At 39.3% G+C, this 19,819-nt stretch overlaps 1 long non-coding RNA gene across 1 annotated transcript; it reads right to left on the bottom strand.

The window, feature by feature from the left end:
• Positions 1 to 357: 357 nt before the first annotated feature.
• LOC124264048 lies at positions 358 to 19,386 on the bottom strand. The gene is made up of 3 exons (XR_006895034.1): positions 19,375 to 19,386; positions 7,933 to 7,938; positions 358 to 434 (listed from the first exon to the last, which is right to left on the bottom strand). It is a non-coding gene; the product is annotated as an uncharacterized LOC124264048 (long non-coding RNA).
• Between the last annotated feature and the right edge of the window lie 433 nt (positions 19,387 to 19,819).

Genomic DNA, 19,819 nt, shown 5'->3' with positions numbered 1-19,819 from the left:
GAGGGGTTTCATCAGCCTGGTGAGGAAGGTGGCTCATACGTCCTACACTTGATATTAACATATTTTTCGAACCGAAGCGAGGGAAGTACGTTGACAAACTTTGCTCCCTATGCTCGCATATAGACAAACTGGTCCTAATTCTCTGCTACAGTTTGCCTGTGGTTTGAGAGTATCGGGGGTGGAGGGAGAGTTTTGATTCTCAGAAGGGAGTCATTTCATCCTAGAATATTGTCATTCCAGCGTATATCAGTTCAAAGATTAGGTCACTTTATTGTCCCCCGCCGCAACGTCGAACGGCGTACTATGTATTCGGCAGCGTTCGTATGCACGACAGTACGTAAGTAAGTACGTCCCTATTCTTGTTAGCGAGATATTTCATGCACTGTTGTACCCAGTGTCTTCAAATTTGGTGGCATCCTACGTTGGGGGATTACCTTATTTTCAAGGCCACCATTACACATTGACTACTTTTCAAACTTATGTACACTTGATATCTCATAAAAGGCTGTACCCAGTTTTAGCCTCCAAGCTGAAGAATATATTGCCATTTCTTACAAATTTGATGTCAGGAATTAACATAGCCTGTATCAGGGGAAGGGTAGGGTAGAGTAATAGGGGATTGAGTACCCGGGTAGAAAATATGTAGCTGTCCCACCCCTAATACACACTGATGCTGACAGTGGATACGTGCACCTGCATCTCTACATTCAAATCTACTATATTCCTGAAAATATCTTCAGTTAGGAGAAGATGACTAAAACTACATCACACAAAAGGTAATAATATCCTATGTCACCAAAAGATAGAAACTTTGTTATAAATCTGTTTGTAAATCTGTTATATTTTGTTTTCTTTCAGGGCGGGGGACATTGTCATGTTAGTGGCAAAAACTTGTTCTATCCTCGGACAGGATCACTCATGAATGAAGTTTAGTGGTAGCAATTTCATCATGTCAAGCTGGTCATTCTTGGAACTGTCAGGACCATACCCGTACTTGTCTCACGTTAGACAATTTCGGATTAAACTCTCTGAAATACCGTCAGTCCATTATTTAAATTTGTATTCTGTATAGGGCTTGTGCGTGCGTGTGGATATTATAAGTTGTTCACTGGTCTCGAGGGGGACATGGGCTGATGTACCCTCGATGTTTGTTTATGTTCCCTGAGCCCGAAGGGAGAGGATACATAAAGAAACATCGAGTGTACATCACCCCATGGGCCCCGAGGGACCAGTGAAAAACGTATTTATCTTACCGAAAACCTCAATTGTAATTCTGAACTGTTTGAAGCACGTGTATCATAGTATGGAGTACCAGACGACATAACAAGAAAAACAAGTTTAGAGTTATCTCTCTTCTATCGAATTTGCATTCGCAAAACATCGGTAATTTCCGTACATCATACGTGATTCAATTCGAGATAACGAATTACTACTACGAAGTACTAAATGATTTCGGCATTCCAAGCGGGGTACACAGAAATTGTTACTCGCTTGTTAGCATTGAAAATAACAGCGCTCAGGCAATCAGAAAACGAAATCTGTGAGGCAAGATAACATAAATTGTTAACTGGTCTCTAGGGGGACATGGGTTGATGTACCCTCTGTTTTTGTTCATAAAAATAAGCAAACATAGATGGTACATCAACCCATGAGTCCCGTGTGACCAGTTAACAACATATGTATCTTACCGAACACCTCAATGTTAATTTGGAACTGTTTGAAGCACGGATTTTGGATCGTAATAAGGACTACCGGAGTTAGGAAACAGTTCAAACACTACTAGCACGAAGTACTGAACGAATTCCCACAGGTCGGCATTTCCAGCGGGTAACATAGAAAATGTTACTCGCTTGTAAGCGGGGTACATTGATTGTCTCCGCCGATCAGAAAACGACATCTATGTGTGAGAAAATGTGTATGTGCGCGTACATGTTTTTATAATATTTGTATGAGTGGACGTCAGGTAGATCAAAGATATTTTTGGCATCATAAACCGAGTACATTTTTGAATACCACAGAAATAGCCAATCAAATGACTTGACCTATCATACTTGTTTTTCAGATATGAATGACAGGGCAGAATACACTTTCACACACGCTGTTTACCATCATCATTTTATTCTCATTCATAGATACACATATATGATGTAATATTTACTCAAATATATACCAAAGGAAGGAATCTGTGGAGACTATCTTCGTCAGCTATATACTGAACCGCAAAAGAAATGTCACACTGATAGCGGTTTCTTAAAGCACACGCTTTAATTCACTCTATGTAACAATCAAAACGGAGGATTGAAAGTTATGGTTAACAAATAATCGGGAATCACATTTAGAGTTCACACAAACAAAATCACCAGAAATGGTACCATGGAGTCAGTATCGTGTGTGGCTTCCATGGGCATCGATGGAAACGTTGCATTGTCTGTACATGAAATGAATTAGCCGGTTGATTAAGGCCACGGGCACTTGGGTTCATACTGTGCGAAATGCCTGATCGAGTCCGGCCGACAACTGGTTGGAGGTCATTCAGTTTTCTTTGAGTCTCCTTCCAAAGATGTTCTATTGAACGTAAATCCAAACTGGGTGCAGGATATTGTAGGGTTTGGATACCATGTTGTCTTAGGAAGGCCAATGTTACCCTGGCAGTGTGGGCACGAGCGTTGTCTTGCTGGAAGATGTGATTTCTGTAACGTCCAAATCGTGGTACAACGTTGGGAGTTATGACTTGGTCAATATAGCGAGCAGCTCTCACGTCATTTCCTTATCCTGGACCAAGATTCTGGAACACCACAGTATCAACTAACTGGTTCAGACTGATTACAACCCACACCATAATGCTTGGACCACCCCACGAGTCTTTTTCAACAATACACTCGTTGGAAAACAGTTCCCCATGCCTTCACCATACTTTCACTCTGCCATCGACTGTCGAAACACAATATCGGTCTGTTGTCCCAATGGTCTGACGTGCTGTTTCCGTCGCTCTATGGAAGCGATCCTGCAGATGGTTGCGCACAATCTGTCGGTCTTGACGTTGTGATGTTACTGAAGGTCGCCTACTGGGTGGATGGTCTTGGATGCTGTTAGTGACCTGAACCACTCCTGCAGTCTGTAGATTGTCCTTACATGAACGTTAAGATGATTGGCTACCCTCCGAGCTGTCTGGACAACTTGCAACCGTCCACAGACTTAGTTCCTCTGATCTCTCGTAAGTCGTGGCATGGTGATTGTGTCAAAACAACAATGATTTCAGGCAAGTGTGGAACTCCCTTTCATTGGTAGGGTTGTCACGACATGCACGTGCATTTTCATGAATATCATACGGAACCTTATACCATGTCTGCCTTTTAGGTACGTTTGGTCGATGTGCCTATTCATCAGAAAACACAGTGTTGTTTGTAATAGCTGTCAATTTGGATTGAAAAACCTGTTTACAAAACGGTACAATCATAATAAAAACACCACCTTTTAAGACCAAAATGTTGCATTTGGTTTTGAAAGACGACGTTTCTTTTGTGGTTCAGTATATATCACGACAGCTGACATTCAAGAATCTCTGTGTTTAATTACATTCCCAAAAACAATCCAATGAATGTCATAACCTTTCCTCTAACGGAAGCAATTCTTAAGTTAACAACTCCTGAATTCCCACAGCACAATACTGCTCAACCATCAATGACGCTTGAAACCAGCCACACTTTATTTGTAACACCAGAGAACAAATATATACAGTTGACGATATCTGGTGCAAATTCGGTATTGTCTTCATATGAGCTTTCACCCATTTCCGACTGACAAATAATTAAGTTATTGTTTCACTGAAATTGAAATGTTCCATACATGGAGGCAACTACTTACATGTATGTTAGCCCTGTTCATAATCTGAAACGGCTTCAATATGTATCCAATGATTTGGTCATCAATGTTACCCTTATAGACCAGGTTGATTCGGGACCTCAGCTTAAGTTAATGTTGGTAAAGAACAGTGTGGTTTTCTTTATAATTGCTGACTGGGAATACGTGAAACGGAGAGATAATGGTAACATTTTCACGCAGCTGTTTAATATTTATCTATTCTAGACTCAATCAGTTTTCGAAGTGATGAATCGTTTGTTTTCTCAGCCAACATTTGTAATCTTTGGAAAAACAAATCCTTGGCATACTGGTAAAGCATAACGTCAAACCTGTTTAAGTGAAGTATTCTGTCACGATTTATATTCGACAGATTTGACTTGCCACTCCGCGTTTCATTGGTTGGAACATTCTCAAATTTTGTTACGAAATTCAAGTTGAAGGTGTGCTCAAACAACACCTGAGATAATTCTTGATAAGCCGTCAAACCAAAAAAAGGCCATGCTCCGTAAGTTGTCTTTGGCACTTGCCAGCATGCGATAGTGTCTTTCTTCGTACGTGAGACCGGAAGCGGAAGTATTGTAACAACCAACCAGGCTCAGGTCGGTTAACATCCGGGTTTGTCTATTTATTCCCAGATTTGTGAAACAGCCGATGAAGTCTTCAAATGTTACGTTTTTCCAGTTTTCCTTAAAGCATCGAGGAAGCTCTGTACTTGTTGCAGCATGACCATTGCAAATATACCTATTACTTAGCCATGTTGCTCCTCTTCTTACATGCTGCCACTCGCTGACGAACCTTCGAAGAGGGTCTCTCACCATTGTCATGTACAAATGCCTGAAACACGATCATTCAATGACAAGCAGGTAGCAAAAGTACTGTACGTCCCCATGGTCCCTAGTATGGTGATCAACCTTCAGTTGCTGGTGATCTATAGCCTGTTTTTTATGTTGTAATGTCCGAAATACTATTTAATTTGCATGTTAGTTTTAAATCTCTAGCTGTGATATACTAGCTGTTTTACAGTTCTTTGGCGACAGATTTCGTATTATAATATTATAAAGTAGTTATGTGTGAACTGCGTGCTATTTGCTAACATTTGTAATGAAGATGTCAGTCCACACAGCCTCAATCACATTGCTTCATATGTTTCTTCTATTATCGATTTCAATCTTGGAATCGATTCTCGTCTTATCTGTTTATGATGACATTCATGTTGGCCTCCACCTCACTTATCAGCCCTCTCCTGTCACAGTGGCAGACCCAATTTACATATTACTATGTAATCTTTATTACTTGAATGCGTTTCAGCACAAGTCAGTACCTCTGTATTCTCATTTTGTTCACACGGACATTACCATGTAAGATAATACAAGCACATTGTAATGAGAGTGAAGTCCCAAAACTTTCAAAACTAAATTTAAACTTACTAGTTTTTTAAAACGTAGTATTTGTTCTCTTTTAAAGTTGGCTGAAACTTTCCTACAATCGCCAGCGGCTGAAGGGATGGTGTAAACCCAACTAGTGTCCATGCAGGTAGTAAAGGTACTGTCCCCATGGTCCCTAGTATGGTGATCTACCTTCAGTTGTTGGCGATCTGTAGCCTTTTGTTATATTGTATCGTCCTCTATAGTTAAAGTATTTTAGATTTCATTACTAGTTTTAAATATACATTTGTGATAGTCTAGTTTGTTTTACTGTCCTTTGTCGACAGATATTTTAAATTGATTACCTTGTTTTCAAATACACAATGCCATTTTAGAAAGTGGTCAAATGTAACATATGTTATATTTGGGATTACACATTCACCTGTGTGCTGGCGATTAGGTGCCTGACTCTGAGGGTGTGGGTTCGAATCCCGGATGGGACCCAAAAGGTACTAGAATCTGTACTTTACTAAGAAAGTGTAATCCCAAATATAACATGGTACCTTGTTTTCATCGCTATATGGCTGTAATATTGCCGATGCGATGTAAATTTTTAACTCACTCGCTAAAATGAGATTGTGAAACAGGTGCTGTGTCTGAACCAATTTTATGCCAGCAACAACATGGTGACACATGGCAACAACATGGCAATGTACCTAATGAGTAGTCTACACTTGCTTTTAGTCAACAGGAGTCAACAGTATCACCCCAAGTATCCAACCCAATAATTCCCCTTTAAATTAAACATGGAAGTTGTGATTTATGTCAATTTGTGACTGAAACTTCAGGCTCTATGAGAAGACAGGCTTTACGTTCACATGGTGTCTAAAAGAGGCATTGGTGTTAAAGTATGAACACATAACTACGGAAGGGACATTGTCGCATTGTGATCCTCACACAAACAAGAAATCAAACTGCCTCAACAGATGCAGATTTTGAGCAGATGCACTTGCCCAGAGAGAAACTACGTGTGTCGTTTGTGCTCAAGTATCGGACAAAGGACATTAAAACAACACGAATATCGCAATTGGAAATATTAAAACAAGCATTTAGCTTAGAAAGTATTTGCCTATTTGGGACAATACAATATATAACACAGGCTATAGATCGCCAATAACTAAAGGTTCATCATTATACTAGGGACCTTGCGGACGTAATTTCAAGTAAAAGAACACACAAAACGTATGTGTTAGAACCACTAGAACAAAATTTTAAAAAAGCAGCATAACTATTTCTGCGCATGCGTACTTCAATTCACTCACTACACATGCGCAGAATTCATTGAAAAGTGTGACAATGCAGCTACATATTCAATGTTTGTGTGTAGATTGACGAAATATTATTCAAAGTGCAACAAGGCGTCAAATGACCAATATGTCTTGTTAGGGCGGCAATGTCCCTACTGGGATTCAATACGTAACTGTGCAAAGTTCTTTGCGTGCTTACATAAACATGTTGGGAACATAGAGACACACATAATAATGTTCAACCATAGCAACATAATTGCTATGTATTTGTAATAAAGCATACGTTTATTGTTTCACTGCCCAAGATTTGTTTTCATTACAATTGATATATCAGAAAAGTTTCGTCGTCAGAAAAAGAGATAACGACTTGTACCTTTGCTTGATTGTCCTGCCGTGACGCTTGTTTATTTCCTCCTCTGCACATTCATGAAGATAGGTCCAGTCCGCATGCATTTTGCAAGGCCAGTCATTTAGGCGCCTTTGGAAGAGAACATTGAATTTCCATTTCAGAAAACAATCACACCTATTGGATACGAGGTTCTTACAATCACACCAAGGTGGGACATTGAAGTCTTTGTCCATATGTCTCGAAAATGTAGTACTTCCAGTTCTCTGTATGCGCAAAAATAGAATAACATCACTTCCATTTGCACTGACATTGAAGTTTCGGATCAAATCCTCGTCAAGGAAGTAATGCCATGTACGCTTTCCTAACATGTACGCTTTATAATCATCCAAGAGCGAGATGTAATGTGTGTAGACATGCGTCGGTACAGAAAACGTATACGTCACTGGAAAATGCAGGTCCAAATATTTAAGCATCGAACATAGGACTATGATAGTCGTCGTCAAAGTTAACACAACAGCTAGACACCTCGAACGCCGTAAGTTCATCTTCACCATAAGCATCCTGTTGCATATACAGCGTGTGGCAAAATGTTCTATCGCAAGATGATTTGGATATGAATTTGACGTGAAACCTATCCAGGCACTGTCAGCTGGCGTGTGTAAGCATGAAAGTCGTCATGACCGGCTGGTTTGTTATCAATTTGCGTCCAACAGGTGGGATCAAATTGAGCAGTGAGCCAAGGCTGACTAGCGTAATGCTACCAATCGTAACAAAAGGCTGAGTTCCAAATGTCAGTTCACATAGGGCTGTTAGTGAGTGAGTGAGTGAGTTTAGTTTTACGCCGCACTCAGCAATATTCCAGCTTTATGGCGACGGTCTGTAAATAATCGAGTCTGGACCAGTGATCAACCCAGTGATCAACAGGATGAGCATCGATCTGCGCAATTGGAAACCGATGACATGTGTCAACCAAGTCAGCGAGCCTGACCACCCGGTCCCGTTAGTCGCCTCTTTACGACAAGCATTGGTTACTGAAGATCAATATTCTAACCCGGACCTTCACGGGTAATAGGGCTGTTAGAGTGGAGTACATATAGAGAAAGTGAGAAAGTACATATACAAGTACTTTGAAGAAAAGTCATCCCTCTAAGCTTCAGTATCCAGGTCTCAGAGGGGATGTTAATACATCAGACTGTTTACAACGGATACAGAGTCTGCACACATAAAATTCATGATTGAACGATTGATGTAAATAACTTGATAATATAATGATTGCCGAATGTGAGTATTGATTAAGTAAACGAAATTCACCTCTGGTCGCAGAGAGAAGCACCGAAAATACACTCTTCAAAAAAGAAACGCATAGGTAATTTTGATAATATTGGACTAATGTAGCTGCGGCAAAAGCAATACAAATATACTGTTTCTTTCTGATTGTAAACAGCCTTTGTGCCAAATTGGGGCAGTGGGGTAGCCTAGCGGTTAAAGCGTTCGCTCGCCACGCTAAAGACCCGGGTTCGATTCCCCACATGGGTAAAATGCGTGAAGACCATTTCTCGTGTCCGGCGCCGTAATATTATTGGAATATTGCTAAAAGCGGCTTATGACGATGGGTCTGCAGTTGTGAACTCTTTGTCTTTAGACGTGTGAGTTTTCACCTTTGTACCATTGAAATTACATGACATAATTGTTCTTAAACTGAGGGACCGTTCATAATGTGTGGCCATGGGAGATGATGAAAATGATTATGCAGAAGCATGTACAATGACACCCCCATCCCCACCCCAAAACCTCCGGTACAATTTATGCACAAAGTAAGTGACCCCCCTGCATGTCATACACAAAATCAATTACCACCCCTAAACCCCATCAATTTTTAAACATAATGTATTATTTATATGTACAAAGTTGCTTCTTCCTTCATGAACATGCATGTAACAAGACACACAAAAAGACAAATACGAGAGCTTGACGTTACCTACAAGCAGTCTGTGACGATGAATGACAACTGGGGCCGTCGTTTGGTTTGCTACTGCAGAACGCCTCAGTTTTACGCACTGACATGATGGCAATACAAACTCACACCAGTGTGCCACCAGTGAGTCTTTCATCTGGCTGCTATATTCTTGTGTTAAGTATCGACACATTGGCGGATCCCCCTTTCTCCTGAAGATTTATTAAATGACCATGGAAACTGACATGAAAACGGGTGAAAATTAACTGTCCACCCCCATCCCGCCCCTGCCACAGTTTACATTCAGTATCCTGTCCGTGGTTAAGTGTTCCATAGTTCTTGTAACTATGGGGATTGTCCTTTTCCAAGCATCCGTGATCTACCTTCATTTGTTGGCGATCGTAACTTATATAATTATCATTTTATAGTAACATGCCATGTTTTAATTTTTAATCTGTGATAGTCTACTTATTTTACTGTCCTTTATCCGACAGAGAGTTATATGGCTTTTTTTTTTCTTAATATTTTTTTACATATAGATAACTCTCCTAATCGCGATATGGTTGAAATATTGCCGATGTGACTCACTTACTTATTCATCCATTCAAGCAGCGGGTGTAAGACGCGTGGAGTTATATACACTTCAGAATCAGAACAGTGAGAAGAGAAACAAGGATTGAGAGTATGTATCTTCGGAACTTGTAAGCTTTATCATCCTGCTTTCTTTCAAACCGAAGCTTAACAACAAACACCACCATATGTAATTGAAGATGATTTTCACTCTCCACGGATTTAAGGGCACAATATCTACCACCATATTGCCATGGATATCCTAATACGTGTGAGTTTAATTTGGTTGATGAATTCTAATAATACAAGTAATAATAGCAAACTTTGTATGTACTGTATATACATCATGCTTTATGATTGTATACCATTGTATGCCCTTGTACTATAGTCCTCTTCAGTATTGGAATAAAAAAAAGATTTAATGAATTCTTAACTAGGGTGTCTAAACTGAAAATCATACAATATCTTTGAGCGACAAATTTGTCTGACGCTAAGTGAAGACATCTATGCTTGTTTTCCAATTTTAACCTCGCGTGGTAGGTATTCCCTTCATTGTTATAGTTGTTATATTTCTGGGTCTCTTTGGCAGACAGGTACTTTGGGGCCATCGGGTCATCGTGCATAAACGTAAATAACGTTTTTCTCGCAAAGCCTATTTCTAAAGCATCTAATATGCCCGCGAATGTCTACATTAACGTGTATAATTGTTTTGAAAAGCTCACAGCGATTACTTGTAACTTGATGACAGATAAGCATGCTATTTAGTTTCAATGCTACTGTAAGATTCATCTTATGCAGAGACCAGCTGTTATCGTTATCACAGATTGTGTTCATTTTCTATTATGAAAATTTAGCACTGGGGTTTGTCTACAATGAAACACTTCTATGCCATATGCATCACACTGACCCATGTTTGTCGCAAGAGGGGACTGGAAAGATTGGGTAGTTAAACTCTCTGACGTGATTGATGCAATGGGCGATGCTCATGGTGTCAATCAACAGATTGTCGTTTCCGGGCTGGATTATTTACAGACCGCAGTAATACAGCTGTAGATAGAATACAGCTGTAGATAGAATACAGCTGTAGATAGAACACTGCGGCGTTAAACACCAAACAGACTGGCAAAGGCTGAACCCACACATATGTCGTTATGAGATATGACAAGACGTGCGCTATAGTTGCAACACTGTCAAACTAGGGCTTCCTTTCACAATGAACTCAGATGATCGTAAGTCACTAAGGTGACCTTAGTGCAATGGTAAAGAATGGGAGTTAAGGTTAACCTTAGTAAAGGTTGCTTCGTGAAAGGAGCCCCTGGACTGATCACACCGATCCCTCTACTATCCACCCATTGCATTGACCAGCTGCGTTTGCGCATGGAACGCATGGTCAGCAACAGACTGACATGATGGTATATAAAATCCAATGATTTAATTACAAATATCCAGTGTGGACATCGGTTCCCAATTGCGTATATCCATGCTCATGCTGTTGAGCACTGGATTGTCTGGATCCGATTATTACAGACCGCCGGCATATAGCCGGAATATTGCTGAGTGCGGCGTAAAAATAAACTCACTCACTCACTCCAGTGTGAGTGTGATATTAATAGTTAACGTCACATCGGCAATATTTCAGCCATATCATGATGAGTGCATATTTGACATTGAAATGTTATATGTTAAACAAGTAGAATATCACAGGTACAACTAAAACTAGTGTGGAAATTTAAAACCAATAGCACTATTTGGACAATACAATATAGAAACTGGTTATAGATCGCCAACCACTGAAGGTAGATCACCAAACTAGGAACCATGGGGACTTACAGTACTTTTGCTACCTGCATGGACCCTATCTGAAATTTATATCATCCCTTCAGCAGCTGGCGATTGAAGTCAATTTTAGCCTAAATTAAAATGACATAAATACTACTGTAGCTGTATCATGAGCTTGCCCAAGAGCAGTATGGAGCTTATGTAGCGAAAATAATTCGTTAAAATCTTCGCCATTATCCGATTTAAAATTAATTCTTTTCTTCTCCTCTTGTTTCTGATATTTTTTAAACTCGGGAACATAATTTGATGAAAAAGAATGCTTGCCGAGGGTTTCACCAAGTTTATTCGCAATGTCAGCTTTATCAGCTGATAAATTTTCACCGTCTTTAAGACTTTTTCGAGCCTTTGCCTTTATCCCTTGGACCATGTTCCACACCTTTGAAATCGGTGTACGGGAATGTATTTTGGAAACAGTTCCCGCAAGACTGACGCTTATTCTGTTTAAATGCGCATTGAGCCTTGGCATTTAAAATTTTAACTTTATCGAAATTATGGACAGTAGGATGCCGGCGAAAATATTTTTCAGCTTTCTTCCTACCCTTTCTGGCCTGTTTACATTCATTATTAAACCATGGTTTACGAATATGGGGAATTGCAGAGGATTTGGGTATCGCTTGGTCAGCAATGTCATTGAGTATATCGGAAAACAATTGTATAGGATCTTCGCTGTTCACAAATACGTCATGTTTTAAGTGATCAACACACAAAGCCTCATATAATGACCAATCAGCCCAGGCGAAGTTTCTTCTTGATGAAGGTGGATCATCACCAGGGCTAATTGTTTTGAGAATGGTTGGGAAGTGATCACTCCCACAAAGGTCATCATGAACCATCCATTCAAATTCATTATATAAGTTGGAATCGGCAAGTGACAGATCCAGGGAAGAATATGTTCCCATAACTGGATGTAAAGAAGTGGCTGAATCGTCATTTAAAAAACATAAATTATTATCAGAAATGAATTCCTCAAGGATTTTACCTTTCTTATTAGTAAGGGCACTTCCCCAAAGCGGGTTGTGTCCGTTAAGATCGCCCATGATGAGACATGGCTTCGGAAGTTGATCATACCGATTTTGAAGATCTGATTGTTGAATATTTGAACAGGGAGGTATATACTAGCTGCACAAAGTCAGAGCAATGTGCAGAGTTAGACGAACTGCAACAGTTTGAAGATCCGTATTTAAAGTCACAGGGCTGTCAATGACACTATGGTGCACCAACATAGAGGCGCCTCCAGTAGCTTTATCGCCTGGAGGGGAGAAGGAATGATAATCACTAAACCGTCTTAAGTTAAAGGTATCAGTATTTTTAAGGTATGTCTCTTGAAGACATAATAATGACGGTTGAAGATCTTGAATGAGTAATTGTATTTCATTGAAGTTGTTCTTCAGTCCTCTGCAATTCCGATAAATTATATTAGACAACTAAGTCATGATGGTGCCTCAACTGGTGATCGCCCCCGTGAATGTGAGGAGGAGCTATTCCTCCGCCTGTCCTGTGAAGATAGGGTAACCTCCACGTCTAGAGGTCCAAATGGGTATCTAGAGGAAGCACTAAAGGTGAAGGGATGGTTGGTGTCTGTTTCTTATTCATTTTTTTCCCTTTCGTTTTCGACAGGTTAAGTGTGTCGGGCTGTTTGTCAGACGGTTTGGATTGTGTCTCAGTCTGAGATCCAGATGAAGCTGTAGTGACTGTGGAAGTCGATGCTGTCACTGTGGAAGTTGATGGTTTGATTGAAGCTGAATTCACGGGTTTTTCTGATTTGACCCACGTCAGGTCAGTCTGGCATGTCACGGAGGCTGTTGCGACAGAGCGAAATACTGCAGCAGAGTAGGTGATGTTTGATCGAGTTGGGACCTCAGTTGATAGTAACCATTTGGCGTCAAGGTAGGAGATATTTTTTTCACACTTTAGTTTCATTATTTGTCACTCCTTGTGCCACACTGGGCAGGATTTAGAGGAAGCACTGTGTGGGCCATAACAATTTAATTCTTTATCACAGTCTGTGGTTTCGTGACTATCACCACAGCGATAACAGATCACAGATCCGCGACAAGAATTCGAGCCATGCCCAAATTTCTGGCATTTGTAGCATCGGAGTGGGCTTGGCACATATGTTTCCACTCCGATATTGGAATACCCTGCTTTAATTGATTGCGGAAGTGATGTTCGCGCAAAAGTCAAGAGATACGTGTGAGTGTTTGTGAAGCCTCCTTCTTTTTTTAATTTTGAAACCTTTAACAGCTGTAATACTCTGATCCTGTAGCTCTGCTGCAATTTCCTCCTCTGACATGTCGGACAGGCAACGAGTCCTGTCACGTATGATGCCTCGACACGTGTTTAATGTTCTGTGCACGGACACAGTAACGTCAATATTTGCAAATGTTCGGATTGACAAAAGATTCAGCGGCTGCTGCCTCGGTGCACACTCCTCTAGAAGCGAGCCACTACGCAGACGGGTACAAATCCCAGAAACAGCTTTTCGAAATAGCGAAAGGATTGAGTTTGATGGGGAGATAATCCAATGCTTCTATCACCAGGAAACGAGCCCAGGAATCATCATTTGTAGATATATTTCTTTGATCGACAGTTTCAATTCTTTGTTTCTTTTCATTTCAATTTGAACCAGGCATTTGTTGTGTCATGATGAAAGGAAAAAAGCTTCCGCAACCCTGCTCCCCACCCACCACGGAGTGTCAACAAGGACAATGTCATGTTACACCGGATCTCCGAGATGCTGACACCAGGGATACAGGGGTGTAATACTCCAGAGAATATGACACAAAAAGCAATATTTGTATACCTGATAAAATGTCAGGGTGGTTCTGCCCGTGGCAAGAAAAAGGATACATACTGAAGTTGGAGGTCAACATCACTAAACTGGCCCATGAGCCACTGCCTTCTGGCATAGGTTTCTTTGTTACAAACAGAAATTACCAAGACCCAGTAATAGGTTAAATGTGCAGGAATAGTCACCATCCACAGGGCCTAGCGTGACCAGCCGAAGAGCGCTAAGCATTACCCAGCACCCATCACGAGGAGGTGGCTCTTCACGGGTGCCCACTCCAGTGTGGATTCCAGAATCATCGAAGTACCGTTGATCATTTTGTTCGCTTAGAGACATTTGTTAAAAATGCAATTATCAATAACCAACTTGCAGTGTCTATCTTTCTCAATTGGGAAAAAGTATATGACACTTCATGGAAACATGGTATTTGGAAAGATTTACATGATTTTGGATTATGAGGCCATTTGCCTCAATATATATCCAAGTTTTTAACTGACAAGTCCGCATGGGTTCTAACTTGTCTAATCAATATACCGGGTAATCAGGATCAGTGTCCCACAAGGCAGCATTTTGTCTGTCACATTATTTAGCATAAACATGAAACAGCATAGCAAAAGTTTTGAACGATTGCATTTTGTGGATGACTCTTAATATTTGTTGTCGTGGCAAATATATGAATAGTATTGAAAGGCAGCTTCAGCTTTGCCTAAATATAATCCAAAAATGGTCTGTAGAAAATGGATTCATATTATCAAAATTATATTTTTCTGGAAAATATAAACATCACAGAGACCCCGAATTAAGTTTGGATGGTGCTCCTATTATTATTTTGTTATCAGCATCTTACCTTTCTACCTCACATTACATATATAAAAAAAAACATTGTATGAAGGCCCTTGATTTATTAAAAGTTATCTCAAATTGAAAGTGGGGAGGGGATCAGAAAACCCTCCTGCAACTTTATAGACCACCGATCCGCTCCAAATGGATTATACTTAAGTCGTTTATGGTTGAGCCTGTAACAGTAATTTATTACTTGACACAATTCATCATCACGGTCTGAGGCTTTGTCTTTTATTGATAGTGTGTCTCTGGAAGCTGATAAGCCCTCACTAAAACAACGATACAATACATCATTAAACTTTCTTTCTAATCCATCAAATCCAGCTTTCGGCTGTGTCTTTAACTCTCTCTTTGAGGATCACCTGTTCCACCTTTTGGACTGATAATAAAACCTCACATTTATGTTGCTAAAATTAACTTAAAGAACATTTGTCCTAAGCAATTACTGTTATCTTCTCATAGCAAATGGTAAAAGATTGAGTGGATCTCTTGGGAGCCAAACTAAAGAAATCAGACACTAATGAACATAAGTATCAGCAAGATCATTGCAATGCTTACAGATCATATGACAAATGGATCCAAAGATGGTGACGCAGTCGCTAGTGCTACTGTCATTAGATCCAGAGCCATATAATCCAGGTTATCAAAGTACAGTTCATTTTCACAGCGGAATTAGAAGCTATATTAACAGCTCTTAAATATTTTAATGCTCAGTCTAAACATAAACAATTCATTGCGTTTGCTGGTGATTCCTTCTCTGACATTTTTTTCCTGCAAACATCCACTTTTAATCGAAATACTTGAATTATATAATGATCTAGCTACTGACCAATACGACATCGTATTTTGTTGGTTATCTCATTGGAATTACTGGTAACACAATGGCTGATGCTGCTGAGAAAGCAGCTATCAACAACTCTGTGACACATCACCTTATCCCATATAGTTATTATTAGCTTGTTGTGAGATGTCACATCCGTGATCTGATGCAAAAACAGTGGGATACACAGGTGGGTATACAAAGGTTACATGAAATTAAACCAGCTATCGGCTACAGGTATCTGTGTTGTCAGTTTAGATTTGAAGAGGTCGTCATGCGCCGATTCCATTCTGGCCTCTCGAGATACACCCACGAGTATTTACTGAAATGGGAGGATCCTCATTTTGTATCTTGAAATACAATCAAGCACGTCACACGGGATAAATATTTCAAAGTGAAAACACTAAAGGATGTTTTAGAAATGTTGGTTATCCTGTGACATTATCCTTTTGTGTATAGCTTTTATATATTTGAGATTTGTACGTGGTTGTGCCCTTGATGGTGGTTGAAGCACTGTAAACGAAGTCTACCCCAATGGGAGGATATATAATACAATGTCTTATGTGTTATTATATCTACCTGAAGTGTAAATGTTGAATAATTATTTAGTTTTAATGTCAGTCTAAACCTTCGACAACTATCACAGCAGAAATAACTTCGTTTCCGGACACTGGAAAACTAACTGAAACAAAATTGAAACTTAAGTTTCAGTTAGGTTTCCGGACTGTTTCTGTACATTTCCTTAAAGTTTCCATAATTTTTAGTAAATAAGAATCTGTATGGCTCCATTTGGTTTCAATTATTAGTATTCAGTGATTACCAAATGTCCACATTAAATGATGATTGAATAAATTACATGACATAACACATTCAAATACATTTCCACTACAGTTATCTCAACACCACCTGAACATAAACAAACATCAGTCAGTCAGTCGATTTATCTTTATTCATCATAAACATTTTTTATCAAATATCAATAAAATATGCTCAATAGCACTAACATGTAGGAATACACGGGGGCGTCGTTGTCGTCGTCATCGCAAGGTCTTCATTTTTGCCATGGCTCTGGAGCATGCTGAAGCCATTCGTTCATTGTCCAGTAGGTGTGCGGACAACAAAACCTGTGGACAAAAGCCTCCTAGGACAAAACAAAACAGGACAAAAAATCCTAGCCTTGGGACCAAAAAACCCACCATGTAGGACAAAACCCCCATCACAATTTGGGCACTAACCATCAACACAACATGCTGTTATGTCCCACACCGATCAGAAAGTCTTCAATGGAGATCTTAGCATCTCTTCGATTGGATTACCTCCATGCTGGAATGCTACTGCCTGCTTAGTTTATGGAGCATATATTTATACCAGTTGTAATATGATAGTGAGTTGAAATACTTAATAATGTGTACATATCTAAATATTAAGATAATTAATGAAGCCTGTTAATCCTTATCAGGGATAATCTCTTTTACTGATTCAATCAAAACATGTCACTTAAGTCAATCACTCAGTAGTTAAAACATATTTGAGGATTTGTACAGAGGTCCTCATCTGGAGGTTTTGTCCTTATGGGGTTTTGTCCTAAGGGGTTTTTGTCTTAGGAGGCTTTTGTCCACAGGTTTTTTTGTCCTACAATCATCCAGTAAAGTCTTATAGTATAGCAGCTTCTCGCTTTCCCATGTAAATCCAACAGAGTGGACAAGATAACAGTCCTCTTCGTCGGACACCACAGGCGATGTCAATTCTGGGGTTAGGACTGCAGCCACCATCTGTTTTCTTTTCTCAGTCCAGTTAATACTACTAGGGGCGGTGGGGTAGCCTAGTGGTTAAAGCGTTGGCTCGTCACGCCGAAGACCCGGGTTCAATTCCCCACATGGGCATAATGTGTGAAGCCAATTTCTGGTGTCCCCCGCCCAGATATTGCTGGAATATTGCTAAAAGCGGCGTAAAACTAAACTCAGTCAGTCAGTTAATATTACTAGATTCATCCGGCACTGTTGGAGTTTCTGGCGGATAAATACAATTCATGCATTCTGAAAGTTATGTCCAACATGTATTCTTGAGAGAGGCACTTGGTCTAATTAGATAATTTTATTACAGTTATGTTGTGGTGTGATAATATGTAGCGCATCATGTCAGTTAAATGAAAAGGGTGTTTCAAACTCTGGTGTCAGGAAGTGTATAAACCGGTACAAATGGTATTATATAGTTCAGTTTCAGGAACTTACAGATCGGATTCTTTTGTTTCTTTTAGCATCTCCCGTGTGTGTGATTTTGATTCTTTCCTGTAATCTGCCATGTCGGTGGTCCCTCTTGCTCTTCCAGGTTCCCCAAAAGGCTTCTATTAAGAAAAGCAAATGCGTTCAGTTTGATTTTTCCAATAATATATTATTACAATCTGACAACACTTATTTGGATTATTATTATATTCACCATGTATCAAGTGAGTGAGTGAGTTAAAATTTAAAGTCACTTTGGCAATATTTCAGCCATATCGTGACTAAAACAATATATATATTAACAATAATTAAAGATAGAGTATAAAATCCTTTCAACGAAGGACAGTAAAAAAAAACCTAGATTATCACAGATATAAATGTAAAACTGATATTAATTGTAAAACATTTTAACTATAAAGGACAACACAATGCACCATGTATCAAACCAAGTAATAAGTAATTGTGGTATTTGCATTACTGAGGGGGCATCAGAAGTTTTTTATTAAGATGGTCAACATGATTAAGTAGAAATTATGCACTACACAAAGCTTTGGTATGCTATGACAATTCTACTAGATATTGCTAATTGACAGAATGAAATAATTAGATGCTAGATTAACCCAACTGTGAACAGAAAACGAGTTGATTTGGTTTGCATTTATGTGTAAAATGGCGGAGGCAATGACATTCGTAATCTTATAAAATTTAAAACCCAACATATATATTATTATCATGTCGAGCAATAATAAAACTTGGAGAAAGTTATTTTACCTTAAATAAGTCCGTTTTAGTGGATTTTCAAGGGACTCCACGAACTTTTCCATGATTCTTCTCACAACAGTCTAAAACATAAAGAGACACACATTTGGATTATGAACATATGTCGATTGGTAATATTTTCCACCTAATTATCATGAACTGCTTATTTCATCAATATTTGTTTCTTTGCTGCATATTACCATTTCCGACTCAACAAACAGGTATATTTTAAAGGGGAAACACTGAAAGCGTACTTGTCTTATGGTTATATCTTAACGGAATGTTCAGCTGTTATCAACAATAATGTTGTGTTTTACAGATTTCACACCAAAATGCAATGTCCAAATTAATAACCGTGAGGGAAATCGAAATGCGAGCGAACCGTTACTGTAAAATAACGTTGCTACCGAAAACGTTTAATTCGATGAAAACTGACTGCTATGATAAGATGAAAATAATGAATTTCAATTTCATCACAAAACCAACCTGACAAGGACGGGTTGCAGCTAATTTCTCTGCCCTGGGTCTCCGTTGAGATCGCTCAAGTTTCCGGATCCTGCATTTCTTATGCAACAATGAAGTTCCGTTTACATCCTCAAACAGCGTCGACCCCTAAGTGTTTTAGGCAATTAAAATTGTATGCAATACTGCGATCACTACTCCATTGCTGTAACCCGTGATTGGTGATATAAACCTACACCTGTTTATTTGTCATCGTTCAATTCATGGTCAAATTATTGAATTTATAACAGGTATAATTAGTGGTAACACCACGCAGATTACCCGACAAAGATTCCCATTTAGCATTTCTCAAGTCTGCACTAAAAATTCGAATTAAGGTCTGATGTATTTCATGTTATGTAATGCATGCATGGAGGTGCGGCTAAAGGAATTATCAACTGAGTTAAAACAACAACACAGATGAAAGGATTAAACGATAGCTCGCTAATTGATTTATTGCGTTTATCTTGCCCAACGGATATGTCAAAAGGTAGGGTTTATGTTTGTAGAGTTACTAACCTTTACTGAATACACCCACATTCTGTCGTGTAAACACAACGACCTTCCTTCAAGGATTAATCGACAATATGTTGATCGCTCATTGTTTTTTTTTAAAGACATTACGTAAATATTTGTCAGGTG

Source organism: Haliotis rubra, unplaced genomic scaffold, assembly GCF_003918875.1.
Source record: "Haliotis rubra isolate DU_JTF1 unplaced genomic scaffold, ASM391887v1 Scf1202, whole genome shotgun sequence".
Taxonomy (NCBI): Eukaryota; Metazoa; Mollusca; class Gastropoda; order Lepetellida; family Haliotidae; genus Haliotis; species Haliotis rubra.
The sequence above is the reverse complement of the archived record's forward strand: the minus strand, read 5'-3'. Positions and strand labels throughout refer to the sequence as shown.